At 38.9% G+C, this 27,926-nt stretch overlaps 1 protein-coding gene and 1 long non-coding RNA gene across 4 annotated transcripts in view; both read right to left on the reverse strand.

The window, feature by feature from the left end:
* The window catches only part of SETBP1 (SET binding protein 1), a 243,012-nt gene that overhangs the window by 44,418 nt on the left and 170,668 nt on the right, over positions 1-27,926 (reverse strand). The window lies entirely within an intron of this gene.
* LOC116652560 lies at positions 1,492-12,137 on the reverse strand. The gene is made up of 2 exons (XR_004305716.1): positions 10,137-12,137; positions 1,492-8,448 (listed from the first exon to the last, which is right to left on the reverse strand). It is a non-coding gene; the product is annotated as an uncharacterized LOC116652560 (long non-coding RNA).

Consider the following 27,926-nt stretch of genomic DNA (forward strand, 5'->3'; position numbering starts at 1 on the left):
CAAACAACAAATGGGAAATGGGTAGGTTCTCTAAATTTTGATAACATTTCTGGCATTCCAGCACTCTTGACAACAGCAAAGAGCTATGGATGCAACTACAATACGCTATTGCTGTCTTTCTGAAATTCATTTTATCTAAACTTAGGGGATTTTTGGTGTTTCTTCTTCCTCATAATAATAATTTTAATAAACAAGGGAGAAAGGGGTTGAAACTGGCACTTCACTCTGTTTTGTTCAATTGGATAAAGAACCTTTTTTTTTTTCCTCAATACATGAGATGTTTTTGTAGAATCTTTTCTTATCATCTCCACTAACTATAGAGAAACTATAATAATAAATAAGAAGAAAACAGTGCATTAGTTCACCGTATAGCCATTCCTAGGTAAGAACATTAGAGGATGGAAGCAAAGGGACTGAACAGTTTAATCTATAGTTTGGTTAAGGTTAACACGTAGTACCCTTCCTCCCAGTGACTTGAAGGCAAATGGCACACATTTGCAAGTTTTGAAATAAGATACCTTGCTTATTTTTCCATTTCCTGATAAGGAAAACATTACATATGAGGGAAACTGATTACGAAGGTACAAATACTTTTCCCTTATCTAGCATCACTTCATGGATGTCATATTGAAACACGATCCCTCTACATAAGCATGATAATATCAATGCAAACAAGAAAGAAATATGTTTCAGTTGATAAAACCATTCTTTCTGTAGCAACAAATGAATTTCATGAATCATATACTTACACACACACACACACAAAAAAGAAAAGAAAAGAAAAGAAAAGAAAAGAAAAGAAAAGAAAAGAAAAGAAAAGAAAAGAAAAGAAAGAAAGAAAAGAAAAGAAAGAAAAAGAAAAGAAAAGAGAGAAAAGAAAAGAAAAAGAAAAGAAAAGAAAAGAAAAGAAAAGAAAAGAAAAGAAAGAAAAAAAAAAAGAAAAAATGAGCTAGCCTAAGGTATTTCCTTTCACGTTTGCTGTGTTCTCCTCTGCCTAATGGATACAATTGCACACTCCTTGTGGATTAGATTGGTGGTGGTCCCAGTCCTATCAGAAACCATGATGAGAAATAAGCTGTTTGCTCCCCTCCACTATCCAGATTCCCAAGCTTGGCTACTATTAAAATCCTCCAATATGCTCTTTAGAGAGAAACTGATACCAAATTGCCCTCCTTACATTCTGTGCTTCTCTCTACAGTCTTCCAAAGATACTAATCAATTTGAGACCTGAGGAATTATTGTTGTCTCCTACTCTTTTCAGTCTGGGTTCAGCCTCTGCTAAACAGGATGTGCAAAGATAATTAACTTAAAAAGTAAACTTAGATATTTTTTTTTCCAGTCTACTGATGTATTTCCTTGAAAGACTTATCTTCTCTGTGTGTGCCAGTTGAGGGAAGAAGAAAGGCTTTTAATTACATCTCAGTCTGATTACCCCCATCTCTGCAGAAGGACATTTGACTTTTTTTTTTGTTTTTGTTAAATTTAGGCATCTTCTGTTGTCCGAGTAATAGTGTGTGGATGACAGAAACAGAGTGTGCTGCCTTTCCTCATCGGTAAAGCGGCCCATGCTCCTAATGACAAAGCCCTCAAAGGGTTTAGAAAGATCCTACACAAATATAGATCAACAGCTTCAATTTGATTCTCACCAACCCATCTGCAAAAACAATATCATTCATATGTCTGCTGTCAACACAGTTGCTCTCTTCTATCCAAATAGTTTTGAATTAGATATTTCTCCTATTTTTAGAGTCAGATCTTTTGTAGATTCAGATTAATTGGAAAAACTACTTCTTTTCACACAGCTCTCTGCTTTATAACACTTCTGTCCTATCTTCTACACATTAAGAAGCAGGTACCACACAGAAATACAATTTTCTTTTCTTTTACAAAAAAAAAAAACCCAGACATATAAAGTGACACTGAAAGAATCCTTTGCTAACGCTGTAAACTAAATAGTGCACAGATTTTAATACAGAATAGATGTACTTCTTCTGAATAGTAAGATCACTCTATCATTCTTGAGATAATGGTGGATTTTGTAAAATGTTTAAAGAGAAGACACAGTGAGAAAGATGGAAGTTTTGATCTTCAGGTAACCATAACACAAATTATATAAACCCAAGTAAATGATGACTAAAAGTAGGCATGATAGCAATCTGCAGGTGTTTGATGGAGAAAAAACATAAAGAAGGGAGAGATTATACTCAGTGTCATCCAAAGGGTAAAAGTAGCTGCAAACCTAGATAGACAAGATAAAATAAAAGGTTTTTCTTCACCTCTAATGACTGTGATTCTATTACATTAAAATAGACGAAAAGCTACAGAGAAATACTGAACACATTTCTAAGCTAGACCTTCTCTGACAGATTAGATAGTACAGTAGATTGTAATTTCTTCTTTTGTAGTCAAATGTTAATTAGATTCCTCACAGCTGTCTGTATATCCGTCTGAGTTAGCTGATGAGCACATTAACAATGTGAACTGATTCAAGAGTGGGGCGAAACTTCCTTGTAAAGGATAATGACACATTTGAAGCACAAACTGGTCCTACCAAAATACAAAAGCCAAGAGTACAGAGGGGCTCTGCTGCAGATTTTATACCACATCCACATAGCTTTGCTGCTGAAAGCGGGCTCCAAAAATCCCATGTGCTTCAGAATATCAACCAACACAGCTCCTGAGCATTAAAAATTAGAGAAATGGAAAGCCAATACATGTTTTTTTCCACATTTTCTAACTAGTCATAGGAAAAATTCAAACCACTTGATGTTTCTAGGACTTCCTCGTGTATCTGTAAAACAAGGACATGCTATTCCTATTGTTAGTTTGCTGTTGCTAAAACCTCATAGTGTCCTTGGCTGAATATTATTAAATTGCAGACTACAGTGCTATTATATCAATGTCAGTTTCCCCTTTCTTTTTCCCCCTAGGTGTTTTGTCACTTTCGTGGACCTTTAGCCATGTAATGAACTGAAGATAGAGTTTTCTGTTTTATTACCTTCCTCAAGAATTGTCTTCAAAATGCCTCTTTCAAAAACAATTTTGATTTGATTTTATTAATAATTAAAGTTCAGAAGTTCAGATTGGAAGTGAAACAACTGGTTGAATTCTCCACAAACTGATGAATAAAGTACTAAGAATTCACCTGTTTTTTTTTTTTTTTTTTTTTTTTTAGGGTGGAATTGTGTGTAATTGCTGCTTATATACGTAATCCTCTTGTTCAAAAGTCACAGGACCAGGATTTGGATGTAATAATTTCCACTGAAATGAATGAGTCATCCTGCCTGAATGTCCTACTTGGCTTTGAAAATTCCACTTTTATCCTAAAACCTGCAACAGTTTTTACATGACGATCTGAAACACCTCTATCTATAACTATGAACTTACAATTTACAGCCCTAAATTACATGAATTAAAGATTTTGGGCAGGACTTTTAAAACACCTAATCTATGATCACAAGTCTTGAGTGCCAATTAGAGCAGGCGAGATGAGCTGGCATCACCATCAAATCAACTAAAAGGATACCCAACTGCCATCATTTCCATCTGCAGTTTATTCTAACAGCAGTTACTTTTTGAGGTACAGCATAAAAACATTTTCTGAAGGGTGCATACTACAGCAGTGACATTTCTTTCTGTAAGTCTGATGTTTTGTCCCTTTAAAATAATGCAATTAGACCACAGGTTTGAAAAATGATCCTGCAGTGGAAGGAGAATAGAATATATGATCTAATAAGTCCTGTGATTCTTACTTATGATCTAATTGCCAGCCAAATATAAATTCTTCTTTAAAATAATATCTAATCTTTTTTTCATTAGATCAAAAAATTGCTTGAAATGTGTCTCTTCAAGAGGAACAAAAATTTTTTTTTGCACTTTGCTGATGCAGCCTCAGCTTGAACACTGTTCTTGAGATAACCACATAAAGCATTCCTGTTCAAAGGTTCAGTCATTGTCAGAGAGATGAATTATAAAACAACTTTATACTGTGCAATCTGCAGATTTTATTGACAAAGGTGTCATGAGCATAAGAACTGGGAGTCTCTGTGCTTGTCATGGGATAAATAAGAGGATCTTCAGAGCTCTTAGCTTTATTCAATTTGTTTAGATACAAGTTGACTGTGAGCATTGATTCGATGCGAGACCAGTTATGGATTTTTAGGTAGGTACATACACAGTGGGGAGTAATAGATGCCTCTAAAGTGAGTACAAGGCTGCAATTCACTTGGGAGGATGTAGAGATCATGTAAGTCCAGCTGTATAAGCATGCAGGATCAAGGGCAGATGGGATTGATCCTCTGACAGAAATGTTTTCTCCTCCCACCACAGCAACAAAACATTGCCTGCTCTCTTCTCCCATGGGGGTATATTGTGACAGATCATATTTGTTAGAGTATTATTCCCTAGTATTAGTCCCTTGTTCTTTAAAGCTTAGTTTCCCATCTTTATCCTCAAGAAACATTGAAAGTCTCAGGTGCTGAGTAACTGAATCACAAAATACCAGCTGACTATCTGTGTAAGACACACCAGAGCAAGAGGTGAATACATTTTGCTTCTTAACTATATAGTTTCTGCCATAACACAATATCTTCTACTCCATCTATAATATGCCACCAATCCAGTCTACCATGTCCCTGGAGACATGGTCTTTGACTTCATGTAACATAGTAGTTTGCTGAAGACATGCTACAAAACAAGTGGAGATGATAGAAATATCCAAATGCAGAAACATAACCCTAAACTCTCAGAATACATTATCACAATTCAAACTAGTCCAGGAAATTCTTCCAGACCTCAAGCAAAAACAGTCTTGATTCTCAGTGTGGGTTTCCCTATGGATGTGAAAGTCAGGAATACATGGTTAGGATGGAGGCTGAATGACAAGACGATCAAATTTGAAAAGGTTATTGAAAGTCCTTTGCCCTAATAACAATGTTTTAGTACCAGTGGAAGCTCCTGTTGAACTTCTCTTGACTGCTGGGCTTATAATGTATTTCTGCTGGGTACCTCTGACAGTACTGCTATAGAGATGGATGGGACTCAGTACAGAAGATGAGGGAAGAGGTTAGGGAGAGTGGGATTTATCTCATATTCCAGCCATCTAAAAGTTATAGATGTAATCTTAACCAGCCATCTATTTGTCTCCCTCCAAAAGGACAAAAAACTGTCATGTTGTTTGCAATCTTTGGTCACATCTCCAAGAAGATTTAAACTGAAAACCAACTCATTTTGGTCTCAAAAACCACGACACTGCAATTTTAAGTGAGTATAAAGCTGAATGGGATTTGCTCTGAAATCTCTGGAATAAGAGATTGCTTCCCTAAGATTTTCAGCCATGTAGGCTTCTCATATTGTATCAGTTACAAGGATCTGACATTTCATAGCCCATGAAAGTTAGTTCAGACTTGTCCTTTGTTACTTTTCATGCTGTTGAAGTAATTAACATTGGAGAATACTCTGAAGCATTTTGCTGGTAAAGGTACTTTATACCTAAAAAACCTCCTTCATCTTTGTGGAAACTCTGGATTTTCACTGGTATAAATTATTACTTGTTCATCGCCAGTGGAATTTTTGGCTTAATAACAACACTGAAAAGAGAACAATGTATTTAGAAGGATATTTTCTCTTAGAAATTGTTTTCTTCTGCCAGATCCCTAGCTAATTCTTTTTATTTTTCAACTCTCAGGACATATGAGAAACCTGAAATGTTTTGATCTTTCAAACATTCTTCCCCAAATGCTCCAAGGTCTCTATCTTAAAAATAAGTCTAGTCTTCTATTTTATTATTTGTTCAAACAGAGCTGTTCCAAACTAAGAGCTCAAATATTGTGCTTCTTACCACCAGTTAAAGCTGGAAGGGAAAAGACAACAGTTTCTTAGTGGGGTGAACTGCCTCATTAAAAAGCTAAAATAGAAAATCAATTAAAACTTGTATGATCTCCTAAATATAGCCTCACTGGCTATTTTCAAGTATTCTGAAAAATTTCCAGCATTATCCAGTTTCAAAATAAGTGATGATTTAAACAAAGCCACGAGAATGTTATCAGCTGATTGGTAAATAACGGTGTTCTGGAAGATCTGGCTTCTATTGCTAGATATAAAACAGGTTTGGGAAAGCCACTTAGTATCTATGAATCTTACTAATGTTTCATAGAAGGATACTGAAGAACTCATGGCTGGACCAGTGCCCACTTTCCAGCATCAGCAGCACTGAGTCACTGATGTTGGAAATGCTGAAGGTCTACCCATGACAGATGAAAGTACAGAACACCAATAAATCACACGACAGAGAAGTGCAGATTTTAAGGATAGGGACTGAATTTCACTCAGTATCTTTTTATCAAACCAAGTGATTTGTGTGTGAATGCATACTATCATGCACCTAATCACGATCAGTATTCCTTAAGAAATCAGGCATCTACACTGTGCTAATCACAGCCATACCATCATTATCATCATGTATTTCTTTTGTATTCCTCCCACTTTCCTTTCTCAGCCCTTTGCCCACATTTGAGCGTCTCAGTCTGGAGCTGAATCCCAGCCATCTTCTTCATATTTGAAAACCTCCCATATCCCTTATAACACTTGCCATTCACTGTCTAAATTGTGGCTGCTGTCTCTAATCTACCAGGCTCCATTGGCTCTCTTAATATTTCTCAAATTAAATGTTTTGACACTACTTCTCATGGCATTTTTGCATGTTGATGAGGTTTTCTTTAATTGTCCAGTCTTCCTTTAAACTCTCCTTTCCTTAGAATCAGCAGTCTCTTTCAGATCACTCATCTTCCTACCTGCCTGCTCAATATATTGTTGCTCGAGCACCTGCCTTTAACCTCTCCCTATCTTTTGTTTTATAATTAGATGACTTAGATGACAGAGGTTTTGATCTCTGACCAGCCCTCCTTATTATGGGCTAAGGCTGATAATAAAAAATCAGTGTAGGAGTGCAAATATTTGTTCTCACACATCTTCCCTGTCCCTCTGCAACACCCCTCTCCCTGTTCTCACAAATCACAGCTGGGCTGGTTGCAGACACCCCTGTGTGGTAGTACAGCTCTTTTAAGACACAGTACATCACTAGTTATTTTCATTCTTTCATTCTTTCCTATCTTCCCTTTGACATAAGGAACTGAAAGTGTATTTGTAGAAGGAAAAGAATAATTTAGTTAAGGGAACAAGATTAATAAACTTCTTCCCTTATGAAAATACCCTGCAATTTTTAATAGCCATTAAAAGTTCAAAAGATCTAATTTCTTAGCATTTAACTCAAGGAATTTTTTCTGCCTGCAGTAAATGGCCAAGTACTCAGTAGATCTACATTAGCTTGGATGATGCTCCTGTTGGCATTTTAAACTATGGCTAGAGATATCTGAGGCATATGGCTTAAGACACTAAGCCACTGCCCGTTGTCTCTGTTTTTCATTTACTTGTGAGCTTCCTGAAGTCCTGAATTCATCCTTGAGGATAATGCAAGCTTTTCCTGGCAGTGAATGAGCTGTCACAACTTACCTAAGTGATGCAATATTTAAGGGGGTGTAAGTAGGATTACTTTAAATACCTGACTTAACCCAACTAACACTTGACCTGGCACACAATATTTCAGAGTCATTTTTGCATGTGTGGTTTATTTATTTACATGTTGCTGTCTGTTTTCTTTGGAAAATTTCAGATATCAAACAAGAGCCTATCCTCAGCCCAAGGTTAATACACACAGTAAACAAGGATATTCCTAGTACCTGTCCAGAAGTAGCTTACCCTCTGCCATGCTCTACTTGTGACCAAAATTTCAAATGCTTTTGAAAAAAAAATAGCTTAAGAAAGTGTTGAAACCCTTAAGCTTGAGAAATGCTAAAATTCATCTTTTTTTTTTTTTTTCTTTTTTTCTTTTTTCTTTTTTTTCAGAAACAGTTGTGGTACTTGAAATAATAATTGATTGAAAACAACTGCATTAAACTTGTGCCACAGACAGAAAAAGTGGACCTAGCTTCTGATAAAGTGGCTGACAACATATACAGAATATAATTGTCCTAAGAGTGAGGGAAATAAAATATAACACTACTTTTCAGCTCTGAAACTCCGCTTATTCTTCCTAGGCAGTGACATGATGTTTTCTGAAAGCAAATAGAACTGGGGTCTAGCCTGCTGCCTGTCCTGCCTTTTCGTGTAGCTACACATCAGGCTTCCTAGGATAGAGAAGCACCTTTGAGACCCTTCTTCCACGAGCAGAGATGTTAAAGACTATGCCAGCAGAAGTGAGATGTGCTGTCAATCAGGGATCTGAGCCTCTTACTCATCCTCACAAATTCTCCCACCTCTCCAGCATACAGAAGCTCTCCAGATCAACTTTCACAGGCAGCTGCTGGGGTTGGTCAGCGGCTCCCAAGCGCTCATTTTTCTGAGCTCATCTCAGCAGTGATTCTTTTGGTGTAGATGCACAGTTAATCACATCTAGGAACAGAGACAGCTGAAGATCGGGAGATAGGTATCTCTCCAGTCATTCCTACAAATGACACATGCTTGGCCTTTCCCAGGGAGGGTACAGCATTGCAGTCTGTCCCACACACTGCAAAGTCTCCCTCTAGCAAAACAGCTGTAATCAGCGCTGTTCAGCAAATCATGGCAGCTACCAACACGCTCATGCAGATGTTGTTTGCAGACTACTGGAGATGATGCCAGCCAGACATTTGGCACCATGATCCAATCTGGGAGATGAGGAGCTTTCTAGGCTCATACATAACATTCATTATTTTTGTATTTAATAAGAAAATTGACGCGACACATCAGGGAGACTGGTCAGTCAGCTAGCATGGAAACTATTAGTGTAGAAAAAATGAATAGCCTGGCAGTTAAATGTCTGTAACACCCACGCATTCCCTGGAAACAACTTAGAAATAGGGTTATTCATTCAGATTTATCCCATGGTCCCTGGGCCCCATCGTGGTGGTTAAAAGTGGCTGAAACACTCTGCTCAGCATGTTGCTGGATGCAGGCATACTGTGGCAAAGGGTGACTATTTCTAATGCAGGCTTCTCCCAGCTCAAAAAATTCAGTAAACAGAGCTCAGAAACTTTGCAGAAATACTGTGATATGGGACATTTGCCTGGGTATGAACTGCCCAGAGACTGTTTTCACAGGATCACATAATTGTAGAGGTTGGAAGGAACCTCTGGAGATCCTCAGATCCATCCCCCTGATAATGCAGTTTACCTAGAGCAGGAAAGCATGTAGGTGTGTTTTGAATATCACCAGTCAAGACTCCATAAACCTCCCCATAAGAGGCTCTGACAGAGACTGTTCCAGTACTATGACACCCTAAAAGTAAAGGAGGTTTCCTTACATTCAGATCCACTTGACTCTTTTCCACTAGCTGTTTATCAAGATTGTTAAGATAGTCTCTCACTCTTCTTCAGGCTGAAAGGTCCCAGGTTACTCAGCCTTTCCTCATAAGGAATTTTCTCCATCCCCCTAATAACCTATCTAGCCCTCTGCAGGACTCTCTCTACAAGTTCCCTGTCTTTCTTGAACTGAGAAACTCAGAACTGAATGCAGTATTCCACATGTGGGCTTACCAGGACAAAGTAGAGGGGGAGGATCCCCTTCCCCTACCTGCTAGCTGCACTCATTTTTGTGCACTTCAAGATATTATTGGTCCTCTTGGCCACAAGGGCACAGTGATGGTTTATGGCCAGCCTGCTGTCTATTAGGACATCCAGGTCCTTCTCCCCAGAGCTCCTTTCTAACAGGTCATCCACTAACCTGTACTGATGCATGTGGTTATTCCTCCCCAGGAATAACTCTACACTTGCCCTTGTAGTACCTGACAATGTTCCTCTCTGCCCAACTGTCCAGCCTGTCCAGCACTCACTGAGTGATAGAACTGACTTCTGGTGTGTCACCCACTCCTCCCTGCTTTGTGTGATCAGCAAGGTTGCTGACTGTACTCTCTATCTCATCATCTGGGTCACTGGTGATGTTAAACAAGATGAAATACAGTACTGACCTCTGAGGACAACCACTAGTTACAGTCCTTCAACCAGACTCTGTACTGCTGATTACAACTCTCTGAGCTCTCCCAGTCAGCCAGTTGTCAATCCACCTCACTGCCCACTTGTGTATTCTACACTTCCTAAGCTTACCTGAGAGGATGTTTTGGGAGACAGTGTCAAAAGCCTTGCTGAACTCTAAGTACACAGAACATTCACTGCTGTCACCTCATCTACCCAGCTTGTTGTGACATCATAGAAGGCTGCCAGGTTGGTCAAACATGATTTCCTCTCAGTGAATCCACATTAATTACTCCTGAAAACCTTATTTTCTTCCCTTTTTTAAATGATGGCTTCGAGAGGCATCTGTAGCATGAGAGGTTTAAGAAAAACACATATAGTGGGTCCTGGAAATCACTGCTTACAAATTCTGTTTTCTGTGTTCATTCATACGGGATCAGTCTCCCACCAATACGTCTGTAAAGCTGCTTGTTAAAAACAAACTCTGGTTGCAACTTTTCAGGCAAGCACTCTCAAATTTATCATTCATTCTCTCACACTGTTTTATACACTGCTTGTATCTCTTAACATGTACACATGTAAATAAAATGAGCCAGCACCTATTTTCTGGCCCTGAAAGCAAGTAGGTATCATGACTTCTTTTGCTAGGGCTAAATTTCCACTTAAACCAGGGTAGCCTTATGTGTGTGTGGCTAGCTGTAAACAGCCTCTGGCTTGTGATGTCTAATGAGTTACACTTAGGTGTTATTTGAGGTGAGTTTACCTTGTACAGGCCAAGACGTGCTGGCAGAGGATATCAACATCTAATGAAAATAATCTCCTATCCACATTCAATACACTGGTACAGATGTTGCCTTAATTCATTGATTCAACACCATTAAGATCAGCAGGTACATAGGAGATTTACACTCATGTTTGCAAGAAAAAAGTCTCCCCTGACTCTTATGATTTGATGGATCAAGTGGGACTATAGCAGGAGTCCAGAAAACTGGTTTCAACTGGCTGCCTAGCATTTGGATGGCCAATGTTGGACAAAAATCCCATGCTAAGGGATTAATGGCTTCCTCCATTTTTAAATCTGAATGGTATTAAAACTAACCTCGATTTTGCAAGGGAATGAAGAAATCTTACTAAGAACATATGCAGTTCAGCTCTTTCCTGTTAAGTTGCCATATGGCAGAGGAGTGATGAGAAGAAGAAAAATATTGACAGTGATGATATATCTCATTACAGAGCATACGGACCAAATTTTCCTCTCAGTTACACCAGTGAAAATCTGGAGTGAACAGCCCTGACTCGATAGGAAAATCAGATCAGTCAGTGGATATACAAAGCCAATTATGAGAATAAAACAAAAGCAAACTTAAGAAACATTATGGTATAGTAAAAAAAAAAAAAAAAAGGCATGCAGTAGAATGCCAGAAGACAGGAAGTCATTGGACTCAACATGCTTAGTCTTCCTTTGAAAAAAGTCTTACAATTTATAATAACCAAAAGTGGTCAGGATCTTGTTTTATGCCTGAACTTGGCAAACTGTGTGAAAGCTGCCCAAAAACATCTGTTCTGGCTTCCAAACATTTATACAGCCCTTTGTTAGAGTACCAAAGATGGCATCACATCAATAGAAAGGAAGTGTTGCAGAAGAGAGCAGTACAAGGATGCTGGAGGGATAAGTCCAAGTTTAACACAAGGTCTACAATGTTTTACACACCAATAACTTTCATTTATTCCTTGCTGAACATTTAGATGATCAAAACTATAAATAATATATGACAGATAAAACCAGCAAGTGCTTCACGGAGTGAGAATGCGGGAGGTGCATTCCTATTTCCCCACTAGTTGGAAATAGTCAGCTTAGCATTGTTTGACCACCACATTATAAAGACACAAAAACAAACACAGCAGAGAGGATTTCTGGAAATACAGTCGGAAACAAGTGGCTTACTCGAAGCTTACAAGCAACTAACAAAAGAAATATTTTACTTTCAGTGATCTTTTCTACACATTTTAGGATAGGCAGAAATATAGTTTTGCTTTGACCTATATGACAAGATGGTATCACACAAAGAGCAAAAATTAAAAACTTGGTTAAAAAAAAAAAAAGAAAGAAAAAAAAAAACAAAAAACCCTAAAACCGAATTAACATAATACAAAAAAGAGTTAAATTGCAACTTAATAAATAAACTCATGTTTTGTTTTATTTTTCCTCTTTTATTTTCTTTCTTGGAGGCATACAAAGACTGAGGTTTTGCAAAAGATTTCAAAGACAAATTATAGCCAACTCAGTGTCCACAGTTTCTTTGGAAGCAGCATAGAACATTTGGCCAGAAGAAAGAGTGCCAACTATCCAGTGCAAAGCCTATACTTTAATTTGCAAAAGCAAAAAGCTGTGATTTATACCTCTGAAAGGAAGAAGTAAGGAGAAAAAAAAAAAAAAGAAAGAAATAATAAAAAAAGGAATCTAACAGTACATTCTGTGTAGGTTTATTATTGTGCCAACAGTTTGTGGGTTGGATGATGAGGTACGTTCCTGAAGATTAGACATCACCATTTTTTTTAAAACAAACAAAACAGCAGGAAAAATCAAAATTCCCCTAAAGCAGAGGCAGTCCTTGAAAAAGTTCAGAGCTGTTGTGGCTTTTCCTTGGCTCTTTTTTCTCTTTCTTTTTCTTTTTTTTTTCCTTTTTTTTTTTTTTTTTTTTTTTTTTTTAAGAGAATTAATCAACCAACAGCATTCATCAGCTTTGGCTCACAGATAGCATTTTTGCTTCCAGTTGAGGACAATTAGAGGCACAGTGTCAACTGATCATTTATTAGGTTGTGTAAAGTTCTGTGGATACACATTGTTTTTGTGACATCAAAAAAATCTCATGAAAAATGGTGCTGTTACATGCAGACATCCCCTGGTTTCATCTCTTAAACTCAACAGATTTAGTAGTTCAGGGGAAAGTATTTTTGAAAAGAAAGTGGTATAGCTTCAACTTGCAAATGAAAATCAAACAGTAAATGATAAGTTATCAGTCCATTATTTTGTGCCTGATGGTATACTTTGTAACACAGATAAGGGGAAAAAGTATTGATCTACATAGGCATGAAGAATGAAAATACTTAAGAAGATGAAGATTTGGTCCCTTTATAATTATTGTGACAATGTTGCATCGCATCACTCCTCTACATTATTTCATCAGCCCTCATAAAACACTGGAAACCTCTCAGTGAACATCTCTGGTAGGTAACCCACAGTCATATTCATGATAGATGCCCATGAAATCACCCAAAAATTTGGCCAAATACTATGGTTAAAAACTGATTATTATTAGGGGTTTTTTTTGTTGTTGTTGTTGTTTTGTTTTTAAAGAGAAGGCTCTTTTTCAGTGCCATGATTTCTCCTAGCCACCAAAGACCTATTCTAACACTGCACATTAAAAGTCAAAATACATCACAAATACATTGTGCAATAAATACATTGTGCAATTAAAAGAGTCCTGCCAAAAAAAAAAAAAAAAAAAAAAAAAAAAAAAAAAAGAAGAAGAAGAAGAAAAAAAGTGCAAGGAAGCCAAAAGGATAAAACAATGTCATTCTGCAGACTGAAAAATATCACTTATTGCTAAAAAAAAAGTACTCGTATGCTGCACATCATTAGTTCTTCTGGGTTTCTTGGTAGTTAGTCTGGAAAATCTATTTCTTTAAAACTCATATTTAAAATACCTTCTATAATCCCATGTACAACAAGAGTTCTATAATCCTATGTACAAGAAAGACTTGAGAAACAAGAAACTGCACTTAAGGTAATTCCAGGTATCTTTTGTAATGGTAATCACACTTTTCCAGTATAATGTGTGTGGGTTTTCAGAGCTCAACTGCCCATTTGTCCATTTCCTCCTCAGAGGTAGTTGCACATTAATAGGAATACATCTTTGTATGTAAAATTAATCTCCCCTGGAAACAGTCAGGCAGTATGAAGGTACATTTCCCTAGGTCCTATCTGATACAGATCAGAAAACATCCTTTCTGTGGTCTTTCTTGGCCCTGCCCACAACTCCATCTACTTAAGCCTCATGTTTCATGAATCACTGCTATTACTCTTAAGCTGGTTTCTGTGAGGGCTTTCATCTTTAATGTTTTTATTCCTAATACATTAGTCTTATTTCACCTTTCACTTCCTGTGGCAGGATATATCAGAAATATTACAAAGTTTTTTTCTTTAAAAAAAAACAACAACCTCTTAATTGTAGTTGGTAAGAACATCTACTTCTGCACCGGGAGAGAAAAAAGAAGGAATATGAAAAGACTGGAGTGAATCTGTTAACCAAGGGGAAGGAGAAGGATTTGCATAGACCCAGTGTGACATTTTCCTCTACATGCCATCTTTTCCATGTTCTTCAGATGGGTACTAGATGAGATGGATATAACACAGCAATTACTATGTCTTTATGAAATGTGGTAATTGAATAAATCACAGAAGTGTAGTACATCAGGCTGATGTGTGCTTACAGAAATACATGGCTGATCAGTATTCATGGCAACAAGAATCTTCTTATTTGTGAGTATTTCACAAACAGTATTTTTAAAAGCATTTTGTTCCTCCTTATTTTTTCTCCCACCTATTCAATTTTGTATTATTTCCTAGGATCTCTTAAACTAAGATTATGCCCCACTGGCAAATTTTCTTATAAGAATGTCATAGTCATCAAGAGAACAATGTCATTTGGATGAATTAGGACTCCCTTAGGAACCTTCATAAGAGCTGGAAAATCTATAAAGTTCTTACTGAAAGGTAACCCAGCCTGTGATTTTGTCTTTTAAAGTAAAATATTAGGGCTGCTTTAGAGATTTGGTGCACTTCTAGTCATGGGAAAGAGAGCACCATTGCTTTCTTAGGCTATCACTATATATTTGTGGGGCAGCAATAACTCTTTTAGTGAGTTTCATGTTCCCATTCAAATATCTTTGCTTGTATAAAACAAGGCAAGTATTAAAAAATGATACCATGCTGCAAATTAAAAATAAAGTGGCTTGACAGTTGAGTTAAAATAAGCACTGCTACAAGTTCGATGTAAATACTAGGGAAATCATATCCTAAAAATGACTTCTATTGCCCCCAGGCATGATCACTGAGAGGGAGAAATGGCACCTGCTCTTCTTTAGTCGTTTACTACTGCTGGGGAAAAAGTCTCTGGAGAGACAATCCCTGTCTGCAGAGAAAAGGTCAGGACTGCTCTATTTCTGTCTTTGGTAACTCTGTATAACTTTGTGGTTGACACTGCAGTAAGAATTACTGACACTTGTGCACAATGATGCATTAAAATCTGTTGCAATTAGCTGCTTCTCACTTTGACGCTGACCTTCTGGCATTAGACCTTCCTGCACCCTTGTTTATCTGCCCGTAAAATGAGGATAAAGATACTGACCTCTCTTGTAAAACCAGTCTGAGATTTACTGCTGAGAAGAGCCATGTACAAGTTAGGTAAAGTATTTAACACCCAATAACTTACATGAAGCGAACACAGATTCCACTGTCTTGTCAGTTCTCACTGAGGGAGGCAATCTTGTGAGGGTCACTTCTGTCTGAACTTGACTCAAAGAGCCTAGTTTATATGAGATACCACTGACCAGCAGACAGTTTACACCGGTAAAATTTTACTTGGCTTTCAGAGCACCTCCTATTCCCCAGTTACCAATTTCTCATGGGAAAACAGTAAATCCTACCTCTGATGAGAGTACAAGGATGATAATAACAGAAATTATGATGCTTTCTTGTTACAGAAATGGCTTGGAAAAATTAGTGTTCTTCTGTCCATAGCTAAAGGTTGATAATTTGGTACAGTTTAGTAAACTCTTCGAAAAGGCTGACAATAGCAGGACACGGGGAAATGGTTTGAAGTTAAAAGAGGGAAGATTTAGGTTGGATGTTAGGGGGAAGTTCTTTACTAGGAGAGTGGTTAGGCCCTGGAACAGGCTGCCCAGGGAGGTTGTGGATGCCCCGTCCTTGGAGGTGTTCAAGACCAGGTTGGACGGGGCCCTGGGCAACCTGATCTAGTAAATGTGTATGTTTGGTGGCCCTGCCAGGCAGGGGGGTTGGAACTACGTGATCCTTGAGGGTAATTCTGTGATTCAGTGATTCTGTGACAAAAGATTACATGGACAATGCAGTGAGAGCCAGATGGCAAGGCAAGATCCCTCCTGCACACTGTTGGGAGCAACATCAGCTGACAGTACCATGCTATACTGTCAAGTATAAAAAATCTGCCCCTGGTGCAGAAGACCTGATGACAAATCCCTTGACCCACATGCATGACCATCCAGCCTCCTCCCCCAGAGACCACTGGTTTTGATTGCTGATTGGAGTATTTAGAGACATCACCCAGTTTTATCTTATTTAGTGTTTTTCCTTTCTCCTGACATAGCCCTTTAACATTCACCTGTTTCACCTGCAAGTGAATGGAAAGTGCTTAGTGAGTAGTAAGATTATAGCATTCTTCATTAAGAATTTAAATATAGAGAAAATTAAATCTGACTTGAAATCTAATGAGCTATTTTGTAATTTGATGAAATGGTGTGACCTACCAAGGGACTTAGTCCAAAGAGTTTTGTGTGCTAATCTGATGCTAGGCACACTGAAGGACTTCAGGAATACCAGCTTCTCTTGGGAATCTTGCCCACCACTGATACTGCATGGCTATAATTAATATCAATCATACTAGCAAAATGGAAGACCAAAAGCTACTTGAGGGACCACAGTGCTCACAATGAGCAGCAGTGCTAGCCAGAACTGTCACTGGGGAGTAATTAGGTAGGTCTTCTGCAAATCCTAGTAGGACTCTCACATCTCCAACTACCTTCTGGCACATCTCTCTTTAACACTGAGCATTTCTGGAGCCCAGAAATACATGGGTTAAAACTGGGAAACAGATTTTAAAAATAAAATAAAATAGAGAGCTGCACTCTTGGAGTGAGAAGCAACATCTCTTCCATGGAACATTTTAACAACTGTAAATATATCAGTACTGTCCACATTTTAACTAGACTTCTTTGTAACTCAAAATGCTTTAGAGAATGTATCTGCACCACTCTCTACCCAGGTATGGTGTGAAAGCAGAAATGCTATATAGTCATAATAATATGCTTCATTTATAGATCTCATTTCATTTCCATCATTTAAAAGCCTTGCCAATATTAATTAATTAAAATCTTGCAACAGCCCTTTGAGTTAGGCAAGGACTATTATACCATTATATATGTAGGTAAACGTGGAGACCCTGGAGGCTAGATTGAGAGTGCTTGCTTTAGGCACTCATTTTATATGTTGCAACATCTGTAGAAGAATAGGTGCTTGGCTCCAGCAGAATGATTCAGATTACTTAATGCATGCACCTACGCAAACTGCATAAGCAATGCAGAAACAGATGCCTCTGAAGCAGCAAAGTTCACACGTTTCTCCACTGACAGAATGGTGAGCTGTGGTGCCTCCATGAAATGATTTAGTGTGGTTGCACACAGCTATCCAGGTGTTGGCACTAGGAAATATTATTCTTGGGACTGTGGCCAGGTAAGTGCTCTCCTGTCTACATGGGATTCCAAATGCAAATTCCCCTCTGAAGGGCAAGCACCTGTGTAGTGGGCTAAGTGGAAAGAGGAAGCGCAAGATATTGATGGTTTAAGAAATAATACAGAAACTGGAAAACAAGAAGTAGGCTGTCCAGCCCAAACAATATGATCCCAGTATTCCCACTTTCTGGGGATGTCTGGGGATGACCAGTCTATAGGTGAGATTGGGGAAGCAGTGTTGACTCCTCTTCTTGAAGCTTGACTTCTGAGCAACTAGAAACGTAAGATATAAATACTATTTTGTGTCATCCCAGTGGAAGGGGAGGCTTTTTGATCATCAGCTATCTATTTTAGAGTTATGTCAAGGAAAGATATGGAAACGGACCGTGGAACAGGTGGACCCATGTGTTCATGGCTTACCTGGCAGTAACCTGGCAGTAACCTGGCAGTTATGAGCAGCCCAGATGATGCTTCCACACTGCCACATTTATGTCTCTCTCCTACATCCTGGTATCCAGATCTTCCACACTCTGCACTTGTTAGCTAGAGACATTACAGAGTCATTTGTTCCATCCAAGAGGAAAGCTGGGCATGGCCAAGAGGGTGGCATGATCCAGATTCCTCTAAAGGCATAGTACGGAGACACTGCATAGTGAAAATGAGGATCATGCATTGTGCAGAATTCTTTGGTCTACCCACACGAGACAGTGAAAGCCCTCAGGTGTGTGAGCACCAGCCTTCTTGTAATAAGCAGATCAGAAATAGTCTCTCTTCCTGATTGGGCCCACAAAACCAGTAAAAATATGCCCTGATTTTCACTTGTTGAGGTGTTCCATGCTAGCTTAACATAATCTTAAAGCAATAGTTTTGATCAGGCTGTGAGTCAGTGAAGTTGTCCCTTTTCAGCACCGCCAAAAAATTTAGTGTCTGCTAGATGCTATACTCCTAACTGCTTTGAGCCTTCAATCATTGAGAACATGTGAAACCATATGCTGACATTCTTAAGTTACTCTTAAGTCTAATATGCACTGTACAAATTCATATACTTGCTCGGTTTCTCTGGGACCTAAGTACTACTTGAGATGAAAAGGATGGAGTCATTCCCTGGGACTTAGACACATCCAATTCACTCACGTGGGGACTCCAGTTGACTCATGGATGGTTTAAATCACATTCACTGACTTGTTCAGACTAGGCAGCATCTCAGAAACAGAATCAAGAAAAAACTCAGAAGTCCTTAATCTGGTCTTGAGCCTGATTTATTATCATTTTTACCTTCAAGGGGTTTCTTTAATCTCAGCAAGACTCTTTCTCGAGTAGCAGTACAGAAAAATTTGGTTTAATGCATCCTGTTCTACCCACATAAGAGTAGATCCTATTAGTGTTTTAGCAGTTGCTCTTTTTTGCAAGAACTTGCAGAGCTGACTTGGCTAAACTTTTAATGGATATGCTTCTAGTGTGGGAGGAAATGTTAAGCACTGCTTATTGTTACTTAGCATTACACACCCAAATGCCATAACTCTATCCAGAGTTCACATGCATCTAGCTACTTTACTATCTACCGCAGCACACCATATCACACATACAATCTTCCTTACTGCCTAAAGTAATGTCATGATGCACTGTAGGAGCTGAAGAATGCTGGTTTTGCAAAATGCACGCATTGCTTCAGATTGCAGTGAATCCATTCAACAGATCAGGCAGCAACCATTAATTTTAGTGCAATGGATTTCTCTACTCTTCTTATTTACCAAGAAGCTGCCTCACCAGATCAAATCAATGAAACTGCAATAGTGTCAGCTGTTATCTGCCTAGCATCTCAGAGAGGTATCTATTATAAAATGCCTCCAGTTTCTTTTCTGCCACATCTCTACCACTCAGTCTGTTCTGCTGGAAATAGTAAAGTTAAATTTTTCCAGTGTACTTGGCTGAGTCAGAAGTGCATTTGGGCAGTCATGCACAAGCGCACGTATTGACTGCTTTGCTAGCAGTAACTTTGGCCCTGCTGTGCTAAAGGAGATGTGCTATTGTCCTTGGGTGCACTTCTAGAGGCCACGTGTGGGGTGTACACAACTCCACCCTCAGCTGAGGTAGGAAACTTGTTCAAAGTGGTTTTGAGGTTTTGTCAAGAAGCAAAACAGGAAATCTGCATGAATTTGAAGTTTAACTATTTTTTAAAATTTCTTGCTCTCCTAGAATATGTATTTATATATTTTTTTTCTAACAGGAAATAAATAAATATCAGAATGACAAATATTCTGCAACTGAGCACGTCCCAGTTCTGGGATAAGACCAAGCTTTTAGTGGTGAAGAATGAAATTCAGGCAGCAAAGAGATCCTGGCGAAGGCTTGGGAATTTTTCTTTTCTTTTTAAAGCTAACCAAGCAACTCAAAGTCTGTGTCAACTTACTCAAGTGATCTTATGCCAACTAATCATAGCTGGCACAGAAAACAATGCTGACTGTTGCTCCTTTCTCTGCCTACACTTGAGGCAAGGAAGGCTAAAGGCATAGAGCTGAAATGGCAGCCCTATTCCATCTGGAGAGACCTTGTATCCTCAGACCTGCTGCTCTGGAGCAGAGGAAGGACCACCAAGTAGCTCCTAAAAATTCAGTGACACCAAACACATCAGTGGGGCATAAGTCAGAGAAAGCTTTCATGCACAGAAAGAGTTAATTTAAGAACTACGTGTTCATGTTCAGTAAACAGCATGGTTGATTAAAATCTTATTTTGCCCAGAATGAGGAGCATCAACACAGGCCCAACCAGCCCCAAGTGCTTAGCCCTGCGTGTAGTACTGCTATCACTGCTGAAGGCACCTAGTGCCCCTTGTCCCTTTGATCCCCAGCTTTCCCTTTGGTGACCACAGACAGAATAAATATCTTAGTAACATGGCTTCTCCCCACCCCTGAGAAAGCTACAGTGAAGCAATCAAGTCATCTTAGAGAGAATGCCAAGAAGTCCAGGAATGGCAAAACATTTCCATCTTCTGACCCCAAAATAGGACCTACTGGCAAATATCTCCATCAACAGAACTGCAGATTGCTGTGAGCATGTCCTCAGTGCACTGCTGATTCACATGCTATGTTACCACTAAACAAAGCTTACCTAGATGTCTCTACTGCTCTGTTTTTAGCACTATATAACACCATATTTGGGTCAGATCCTGTGATCAGATATGTTGGTGTCGCTCACAAGCAGCTGCAGAAAGACTAGCAAGGAACTCATAGATATGATAGGACTTGGCTGTGATATACCTTGCAGTTGGTATCAACTCAGAATATTCTACACCGTTTGCACCCAGTTTATTTAAGTTGCCTATGTCAGTTGCACAAGGCTCCAGCAACGCTTTCACTGCTGCTGCAGCATCACTCTGACGTCAGCACTTCTATTTGATTTTCTGTCACTGTTCTTACAGATTAAATTTCAACCAGTGACCTACAGCTTGATAGCTCATTAGCAAAACCCTCCAAGCCATCCAGTCCTCCCCCTCCTTGACAGTTAACTCTATGTTGCACACACTCCTAAAGCTTTCTGAAACCTGCACTGCCCCATGAATAAAGCTCAGTCAAGAACACTTCCACAGCAAAAGCCCATTAATGGTCCTACACATGTTCATGTCTTCAATGAAAGATCACTGCAGATCACTCTTATGAGTCCTTCCATCTTAATTTTCCTATCTCATCTGTTTTCTCAGACCTTGACCTACAGGGGAACTATTCAGACATTCTTCTTGGTGAAATCTTAAAACATTCAATTCTTCCTCATTTTCATGTTCAGCATCATTACTACAATCCAGTAGGTGAAGGCAACTAGAACCATGCTCTTCTGTCTTTCCTCTGCTGTAGCACATTAGCTTCATGTTCTTGGTAGGCAGTGGGAATAGAAAAGCCAGAGCTGAGTATGCTTAGGAGGTCAGAGAGCCCAGTTCTCACATTTTCAATTGAGTTGGATGGGATACAGGTTGCCCTGAATGCATTATGATCCAACTCACTAGCAGATGTCTAGAGCTCAGCTCTTCCTGTGCCCAAATTTAAGTCCCAGTGACAGGCAGATTAACAATGAAAATACAGCTACTGCTTCATTGCACTCCCTCCCTGCATCTGACCAGACCTCTTGTATTGTACTTAGCTTATCAATGTCTTCAAGCAAGAAACAATATGCCTTTATACTGAGTACAGTCCGGAGCTATAACACATATTTTTCTTTCTAGCCTTCTTAAAACTGCATCTCAGCCACTGTCAAAATCTCTCCTGGCTAATGAAATCTTCTCAACAAATATTGAACTCAGATTAGCTTCAGCAGCTCTTGAGGCACTCAGCGGACAGAGCTCTGCTGCCTGGGCTCTGTCCACCAACGGAGTCTTCCCAGCCCCACACCCTCATTTCACCTCAACAGAAACTTCTCTCCTTTAAGGTTGAAGTCAACTTTGCTCACTTCAATGGAGAGACACTTGATTTATGTGGGGCTGAGAAAAGAATCAGGCTGTGATTCTTTATTGCCTTTTAAAGCCAAGAGCCCAGCAGAAGCCAATTGCATCTGACGTGAAGCTGCTGCACATCCAATGTGGAATCTGCACAATTCTACAAACCAGCAGTGGTCTAAATAAAAACTTCAAACAAGACATTCTGGCATTGGCCAGAAAGAGTGAAGATAAACAGCTGGGAGCCGCCAAGTTGTGAAGGAAGAACTGCTTGACTGTTGGACAGAGAGCAAAGTAAGAGGCAGAAATTAGGCAGGGTGCTGGAGGGCTTGTAAGACTCCCAGAAAGCAAAGGGGTCACAGTGTTTAATCTGATTAATTCGTCACTAGTCCAAAAGACTTTGTACTGACCCTCAGGCAGTGCAATAAACATACAATCATTAAGAGAGGAAATAAAATATTGGTTGGGTGGTAAATACTCCAGCTCTCTCTCCCACTCCAGCTTCTCTCTTGTCTCTTCTCTCCTTGGTTGGTGCAAAGGATGGAGGCAACGCAATAAGTGAGTGGTGGCAATAAACAACAACAAAACTCACTGTATTTCACATTTCACATCAAAATACTTTCAAGGAAATCTTTGACTTGTTTTCCCCATTAGCCTGGTCTTTCCTCAACAGCCCATTCCTCTAGGAATGACCATGGACAGGATGGAGCAACAGCTACACCAGTTTGGCTGCTCTTCTCAAGACCAGCAGAAGACTTAGTGGAAAACAGCAAGAAGGACATTTATCCTAAGGCACTTTCAGAGGCAATTTCAGTAGTCTCGGTGGTACATACAAGAATCCAGGGGCCCAAACTGATGCTTTTATGAATGTAATTGTATTTACAAATAATGGGATTTTGCAAAGATCTGATGCTGAGTTTTATGGGTCAGATGGCATAAACACTCATCCTCTAACTGTACAGTGCCTGTCCCTCACCACAGGACACAGTAGGGAGGACAACATCTTGAGTGACACTGGATCTGAAAAACAGTTGCAGCTGCTTGAAGCTATGTAGGGGCACAGGGTATGAGAGGATACCATGGCAGAGTCAGAGCTGGGAAAACAGAGTATGACTAATTCTCTATATGTCCTGGGCAAGTGACACTCATATCTGGATCTTCTCCCATACACTTCAAGTACTGCTACTTCTCCTGTATCACTTGCTGAGCACCAGTTTGTACGTGACCTCAGCATGGCTCTCTACAACAGGAAACAGCTCTTACTCCCTTTTCCCAAAAGGGGAGTTGCTAACCCTGTTTGACATTTTCTGGAGTCACATGAGAAGATTACAGTACCTGAGGAGGGTCTCCAAACCCCAGTCCACACATCAGCCTACATCTGCAACTGTGCACACAATGCCATGTGACACTCAGGTCCCATTGAGTCCACAATTACTAAAGAAAGCAAGGTGACTACAAGTTGATAGAAGAATTCTTTTTTTCCTTCACTTTTTTTGTCTCTTCTTCTCTCTTGTTTCAAGACGTAAATGCAAGTCCATGAGTATATACAGAAGACCTAGTCAGTACACAGTCTGTACTATAGACATTCATATCACGTCTCTAAGCTAATCAAATAAGAAAATTTTCATCAAATATGGAATCAGTGTTTCCACTGTTCCTAAGGTAATATATTCACTAGAGAGTAATGAATCAGTCCTGTAAATCTAGTACCACAAAATATTATTCATACAAATTATTATAGAAAAAAATCAGCAAAGTTTGATTAATAAGGCAGTTGACTAATCTTATTTGACTGGGTCCTCCACATAAATTTAGAAGGAGAAGTTAGTTTACTCACTGATGAAGAATAGTAAAACTTTGGCTGATTAGGGCTTCATGATAATGATCTAGATGAGCATACACCGGTTCTTCTAAAACAACAAAGAGCTCTCCTCACAGTGGCTTTGCCAATATTTCACCGTGTTTCTTTTTGCTCATGGGGAGTCCTGTTCTAATCATGCATTTGACTTCCAGGAGAGGATGGCTAGAGATTCATTCTGTGTTGTTTGGAAATGGCTCTTTCTAGTGGAAAACTGTGTCATAAAAAGGAGTTTTGTCAGAGAAGAAATCTCATCTGGATAAATGGCACTCATCAGCAGAGCATGGTTACTTGTATTTCTAATAACATTAGACAAATACTGTTCATTTTCTTGATCATCACTTCTCCCTTGTTCCAGTAAATCTCTTTTTCTCTCCTTTGGAAGATCTAATCATCCAATGTAAGGCTTTTTAACAGGAACAAGGAAAATTTTAAGATAAAGATAGAAAAAACAACTTTAAGAAAACACAGCATACAACCATCAATTTACTAAATGTAACTGACATACATATAGATATGCACATACATATAGATACCCCACTTCTCCTCATCAAATCATAGGACCAAACTCTACTCACTGTGCAATACCCACTCTTCAACTATAACTGGTGAAGGTGGTGAAACTCCTTCAGAATTAAGCCAGCACCATACATAACAGTTGCTAAAGAAAAGTCAAATTTGAATAAATTCAGCTTGTTGTGCTGTTGAACCTTGGGAATAGAACAGGTGGAGCTGACTGTAGGCAAGTTAAGCATCGATTTGTAAAACATGTTTGCCATGCTAAGTATCCGGCATTCAGAGACTGACAATTTCTACCTCCCTAATAACTATATATAATTAACTTTACATTCCTGTAAATTTACTGTGCATAGTGTCTGTGATGAAACTCATGTACTTATTTGCTGTTCTTTCAGTCATGATGTCTAATTTGCAAGACAATCTTTGTTTTAAAATTATCAGCTTAAAATAAAAGTCAGAAAATGTCTGAACATAAAGTAGCAAAGATATCAATTAGACTCACTACAAAGAAATGAAGAAATATGTTCCTATATATAGAGGCATTTGTCTTGTGCTTCACCATCAGCTACATCCTGGTCTGTCATGATTGTAACTAGGAAATAATCAGACAGTTTGCATAGATCAGATGGCATATTCGTCTATGCAGTCTTGAATGTTAAACATGCTTTTCCTCATTTTTCCAACTAATGAAAATAAAATAGAAGTAACTCCCTACTCTTTTCAGAGTACAGCTTATGGCATCAGGGCTGTGTACCAGCAACACAAGTCTCTTCCTCAGCTCTATGTATGAAAATGAAGCAGGCTGATGCATCTAGGCAATGAGGAGTTTGTTATGAGAACCTCTTTTGAACACAGCTCTGTTCAGTCTCCTCATCCCATCTGTGTCATCAATCTGCAGCCTCTCCCTGGGACCCTCACCAGGAGCTTTGGCAACAAATGGAGTGCAGATGAAAAGATCAGCCATCCAGCTGAGCACAGTGCCTCAGGTCACAGAGCACTGGACAGACTCCAACGTTTTGCAAATGCGTGAGGTTCACCTTTGGCTGTGTAGAGTAGAAGGAAAGAGTCAACTGAGCCAGTGCTTAGTGCACGCAGCTGGAGAGATCTCTTTAGGATGTGTCTTAGTGACAGTACAGGCAATGCAGGATCTGAATCACCTTCTGCTATATCCTTGTCTACAGAGCTGACCAATGCCATGCATCAAATTTTCTATTTCAGCTAAGCAAGCAAGTAGGGTTCATTAAGGTGTTATCAATTAGTCTTTTTAAATGCAGTTGGCATAAGAAATATTACACGTGATTTTAATTTCTGAAAAATACAGCAGAAAGACACTGGATGCTGGCAGAGGATGAGAAGAAAGATGCGGCAGTTATCTTGTTTTTGTTTTTGTCTTTTTTTTTTTTGGGTTTTTTTTGGTAAAGAGAAAGAATATCCAGGATAGCGATGGAGAAACAGGCAGAGCATATTTAAAACAGTCATATTCATTTGCAGAGCACTTTTAAATGCAAGAGGTCCCAGGATGAGTAAAATAAGCTAGAAGTCACAAGGTCCCCTTTACTGAATACCCAGTGACAGCCCAGTGCAGATCATGGATGTTTACTGTGGCCAAGGAAGCTGGCACTCCTCCTGTGTGACCCTTCACTCTAGTAGAGATTTCCAGCTCCCCCAGAAAGAAAGTGTAACAACTTTTCTCTTGAATTTTTAATCTTTGAAAAGTTTTATATAGGATTAAAGGTTATCTGGCAGGACTGTTTTCCACCACACACATGACCTGTGAATAGCAACAGGGACACTGATCTTTTCAGAAATAGCTAGGTGCTGTTATAAAATAAAATAACAATAAAAATAACTACAGTACAATGGCAACTGCAGCCAGCACAGAGCACCGAAGCTAATTACTGTGCTTGAATCTGAAGAGCACTAACTGGTTCTATCATCACTCTTATCACAGATATCTCAACAGAGCGTGGGTAGATTTTGCTCAGTATTTCATCTCCAGCAACATACTATGAAGTTGCAAATGTCATTACTGAGCACTCCAAAATGCCCATGTAGTGAGTATAACAATGAAATCATGATGTAAATCTATTTTCAGCTTTCATCTGAATATTCAGGATGTCTCTTCTAATCTCTGTTATACGTCATTTTTATTTAGCAAAAGATGACAAACCCTGAATAGCAAGAACTATCATGCTGAGGAACTGCCTCCTTGCACAGAGCTGGATGCTCTTATAGGATTTCCCCCCTACCCTCCCTTGTTTTACCTTTTATTTTTATGATTAGTCAATCACTGTTTAGCCACCTCAGGGAAAAGCAAGGTGAATTAGGAGAAAGAATGCCAAGGTTATCATGGAAAAGTTTAATCCCTCCTCAGTGGGAACCAGTTAATAGCTATGGCTAGACTCAAGTATGGACCTCTGTTGGGAATCCCATTGAAGGTCAAAGGCAGAGAGGAAAAAAAAGCTGCACTGAGATCTTAGACAGTCACAAGCAGACAGATGTTCCTAGGTTTTAATGAGCAGTCTTGGCTCCAGGTCTTTCTTGGCAGAGATACTTAGTTTTAGCATTTCCCCTTGCAGTGCAAGGTATGGCTCTGGTTAGCTGGCTTTGCTTAGCTAACTGCTGATGATTTTTCCATCTAAATAATAGCTTGACAATGAATAAACCAGTTCATAATCTGTGACTTGATGGATTAGGTCATGGGGAATGATGTGCAGTTGTAATCATGAAAAGAAAAAAATAAATAAAAATAATAATTTTAATGTAAATGAGAAACATTTTAAAAAGTTTAAACAGCAAATTCGATGAAGATCCTATTGCAAGACTTCCATCTCATGTTTTCATTTTCATGGTTAAATAAACAGAAGAAAAATGACAGGAAATTGATTTTTTTTTAATTTTTTTTTTTTTTTTTTCCCTTAGCAAATCCCACTTCCAAATCAGCCTGGTGGGATCACATCCCTACTTCGAAAACTCATTTGGTTTCACCAGTGCTAATTTTTTCATGTCAGTTTTCTGTGCCTGAGTGAAAGAAATTAAATTGGAAAAACAGACTTAGCAGACATCTTCTGTTCAGAAGGCAGAGGCTAAAAATCCAACTGTTATCAAACTGTGAAATCAATAGTTTTCAATAGACAATATAAATAACCTAATCAAAAATTTCAAAGAATTTTGTTTGCTGAAACACAGCTTCCTTACTGCAATAGCTTACAACATGCATGCTGGAGAATGATTTCGTTCTTTGACAGGCATATAACAATTCTCATGTAATTTGGGACTGAATTCAATCTCTTTCCAACATTTTCATGTTTCTCATTTCTGGGTGCCACAACTGGTCTGACATTGTATGATATGGCAAATGGGGAATTTTCATGGGATGAACTCCCATTTCAGACTGATTTTCATCATAACAGCCCAGATCTTGGTCTCAGTGAAGGAAATGGAAATCTCTAAGTGGCTTAACTATGAGCAGTCTTTGGATCTCAATCAGATACAAGTCAATAAAAACTGGAGAGGCTCACACTGGCAGGTTATACACATTCTCTGCTCCCTCTGATGATTCTTTCTTTCTTTT

This window comes from Coturnix japonica, chromosome Z, assembly GCF_001577835.2.
Source record: "Coturnix japonica isolate 7356 chromosome Z, Coturnix japonica 2.1, whole genome shotgun sequence".
NCBI lineage: Eukaryota > Metazoa > Chordata > Aves > Galliformes > Phasianidae > Coturnix > Coturnix japonica.